Source organism: Salvelinus sp. IW2-2015, unplaced genomic scaffold (assembly GCF_002910315.2).
Source record: "Salvelinus sp. IW2-2015 unplaced genomic scaffold, ASM291031v2 Un_scaffold1137, whole genome shotgun sequence".
Lineage (NCBI taxonomy): Eukaryota > Metazoa > Chordata > Actinopteri > Salmoniformes > Salmonidae > Salvelinus > Salvelinus sp. IW2-2015.
Genome location: NW_019942749.1, coordinates 22147 through 26500, shown reverse-complemented (window position 1 = coordinate 26500; position 4354 = coordinate 22147).

Below are 4354 nucleotides of genomic sequence, written 5' to 3'. Positions count from 1 at the left end.
AAACTCTCACGCCTTGACCTGTTTTCACCTGTCTTTGTGATTGTCTCCACCCACCTCCAGGTGTCACCCATTTTCCCCGTTAGTCCCTGGGTATTTATTCCAGTGTTCCCTGTTTCTGTTGCCAGTTTGTCTTGTCTTGTTCAAGTCAACCAGCGTGTTTTTCCGTGCGCCTGTTTTTTATTATATATATATATATATACATATTTAAATCTCTTTCTTGCTAGTCCTCCCGGTTTTGACCCTTGCCTGCCTTGACTCTGAACCCGCCTGCCTGACCATACTGCCTGCCCTGACCTCGAGCCTGCCTGCCATTCTGTACCTCCTGGACTCTGACCTTGTTATGATCTTTTGCCTGCCCCTTGGATTATAATAAATATCAGAGACTCGAACCATCTGCATCTGGGTCTCGCCTTGTGCCCTTGTACCAAACGGTCTTGAGTGGCAACAAATCTGCTCAATTAGCTGATTTGCTTTCCATACACCCACTCCTTTCGACTCGCCCATTCTCCAGTCACCGTATTGGGCTGCAGCTATCCATACTTGGGTTTATTCGACAAAAGCATTATCGCAAAAAATAAACATTGCGACGTGTAATGGAAATGGCAGCTATAAAATAAATGTTCTAAATATCAACAATATTTGTATCCGTTCGCCAAGGGTGGATTTAGTCAAACTTTATTGTGACAAATGATGACGGAAACTGTGTTTTTCCGAATAAATGATGATCGCCGAATACATTTTTCAACTATAATTTTTTTTTTCTATGCAGGATATGGATTGTCTTGACATTCAAGAATGCCTGAATTGCTTCGCCTTGCTTTTCTGATTGGCTGGATGCAAGTTTCACCATCCAATTATTTCAGATCTACTGGTGAAGGTCTCACCATGGCAGGGACTGTGGTGATACGTTGGCACATGATAATTATTAGAATATGGCAAATATTAGTACAATCTTGCATTCTATCCATGTTGACGTTTGTGGGCTACCTGAGAAATGAAGCAGAAAGGTGGGAGGGCATACAGGCTGTCGCCAATGTATTAATGCGTAATTAAATGCTCAAATGAATAATGGAAACACTTCAACCACACAAAACGTTTTTATTTGTTATAGGTGTGACACCATTACGTCCAGCTGTTTTAATTGACACAAGACAGTTCACTGGAAATGCACCATAGCAGACAATTGTCGCATCTATTTGCTATGCGAACTTTCTAAATGTCAACAACAAAATCACTGGACAAGTTAATAGAAACATAGCTACTGACAACCATAGAGGGGGTGTTGCTGAGGCTGTGGATACATTCAGCCTCTCTGGAAATGATGTAGCCATATAGTCTGTGTTTATGTAGAACTATAGCTATGAAATGGGTATGTGCCTATGGGAAAATGGAGCAGTGTCAGTGGTGGGCGTTTCTCTGAGCAAATAGAACTTTCTCTGTAACATTCCACACAAAGCTTCCTCTTTTTCAAGCTAAATAACATTTTACAGTGACTTTTTGTTGACTATTTAATAATGGTCGATTAATTAATTTAGTGTGGACGATACAGTGTGTGAAATGGGAAAGTCATTGTTTTAAATGTCTTACAAGAATGTGCATTGTACTGGGAGTTTTTCACATGCTACAGTATCAGGGATTGTTTCCACAGTACAGTATGAACAGAGATCTTTTTCAGATATGTCCCTATGTGGTTGTTTATTTCATCATTGTTATTTCATGCAGTGTTGTTTAATTAAGTGCCCCACATTGACTGGGTGAGATGGAGCTATGTGGGTAGCTAAGCAACAACTTGGGCCAGCAGCACTAACTGTAGTACTGACTCCACTTATTGACCTCATTCAAAGGGTTTCATATGTGGCACTGCCTGCCCTGCCGGTCTGGGAGAGTCTGGATGCTTTATGATGGGGATAAATCACCTCACAATGACCCTTTAACCCTCAGTTCTTATGTTTAGAATCAATTTGCCAACCATATGTGGACAGTTGCCTAACCAGACCCAGAAAATAGACTCTTGAATGACTGACTTTCAAATCTGCAGTTTGTTCAGTACATGACAGTGTGGAATGCGCTGTAGGCATGTCTATGGAGAGGTCTATCTTATGTTATTACACATTCAGATTGATTCTATCATGATTTCAAGATATTGTGAGACTGTAGAGAACATGTTGGCATCCTGCCCTGCACATTTGATTCGGCCAATTCTGACATGATGAAGTGTCTGTTATTCCCTCCAACCACGTGGGAGAGAAAAGCCTGTGATTCTGAATGGAGCACCACTTGGCACACCTTCCCAGCATCAGTGGGCTTGAAGTGGAGGGAGGCTCCACGGAGGCCCAGACAAAAGGGGAAATAAAGAGAGGTCCTGGGCTGAAAGCTGCTGATGAGATGAGAGAGAGCGACTCCCTGGTCCAGCTGGACTGGGATCAAGCACTCGTCTGTCAGATCCGTCCGGATCTCATATCTCGTATAACATGGCCCTTCCTGGGCAAGGAGGGCACTGCCATTAAGAGCCTCACATTTGTTGACAAAGGTGGATTCCTCTCTCTCCTACACATTCTTTATCTCTTTCTATATGAAACACAAAGAAATGTTCCAACACTATGAATTGTTGACGCTGATCTTTTCAATCATTCTTTTCTCATTGTGTCTGTCATTTTCTGCATATGGAAGCCTATTGGTCATTTTCAATAAAACGTCAATACGTTTGATTTGGCTGCTGGAGGGCAAGGAAAACCATTGACAACTTTGTGCCATTTTCAAGGATTGTTAAATACATTTTACAACTATTTGGTATTAATATCATCACCTATTGAGCAAAGCAATTGTTCATATTTAGTAACTGCATGCTTTTCATGATCAGTAAACATCAATGGTCATGTAAAACCTATCCATTTTGCATGTAGCTAGCTAAGCAAACAACATAATTTAGATGCTTCATCAGATTAGGATTTTGGAAAGAGCTTGACATCGTCCTGGTAAAGTTGTCAGGCGGACTACTGTCATCAACACTATAGATGGAAAGCAAATCAAACTATATTTGGATATAGCCATCTAGTTTTCCTGAAAGTTAGCTTGTTAACTAGGCATATTGATGTGATCTGTTATTAGCTAGCTAGCCAGCCAATCTGACGTGGTCCATCAGTCAATGTAGCCTATCATGTCTGTCAGCAGCAATGATAATTAAACACTCTTAAAAACAATGTTGAAAAGGAGACAATGTTAGTTAACTTCGCTAGTTAGGCCTACATTGGTTGGAGAAAAAAAGTACATTAGGTCTACTTAACACTATATGTTTAGCCAACTGTACAACGTTTCTACCAGTAGCTTGCAAAGTAAACATGATCACCTAACAGTACATCTGCAAATGCGCCCTTCTGCTGCTTGACAGGCAGAGCCCACAATGGATGGGAAATTAACCTAAACCACACATACTTGTCAGGTACAGTTCACTTTTATTTTATATCACTGAAATATCCAATTAATGGTGGCCAATATTGAGAGATATGGTGAGGCTTCCCTACATGTCTGAAATGACATGATCAATTGATCTTTACCGATCATGAGAAGCATTCAGTTACTTGCTGTAGGCCTGTAACTGATGATAGAGCTAAATGTGCGCAATTGTTTTGCATGGAATAATCAGAGATGTGTAGGTCTGACTATGCTCATCAAGAGATGATGATATTACATCAAATGGTTAACATTTATTTATCAATCCCTTGAAAACGGCATGCAGTTTTCAATGGTTTTAGCGGAGCTGTGGGTCTCCTTGCCCCCCAGCAGGCAAATCGAACGCTCTGCACGTTACTGTGACGTCCAAGATGCCCCACATTGAACAGAGAAGCCACAGATATTTTAGAGGCCAGATTAGAAATTAGAGAAAGGAAGCTTGAGGACATTGATATGTGTTTGTCCTCCCCAGCACATTGTGATAGAAAAGCCCTTTCAGGTTTATCATAAAGGAGGACGAGCGCCGATATCTGATATCACATTTTTATACTAACATGAAAAGAGCACTCACATCACTGGTTAAAGCTGATAAACAATCTTAAGCATTGACTGAACAAATGTGGGGGGACCAAAACAGTACAACAGAGTGGAGTGCTGGCAACTTTCGACTAAAAGTTTCGTAAAAGGTTTTGTAATGTATGAGTTCTCTGGTCAGAAATCATCAGCATTGTTCTGGAAAAAGGTCGTTTATTAGATGACCGCCATTAGTCCTCGGATGACGTGCTGTTGATCAAGCACTCATAGGTCATAAAACCACCATTGGTTAGTTTCAATGTATATAACTTAAGCAGCAAATTGCAATATACTATATATGTGCCATGTATCATTTCAAACAACAACTCAC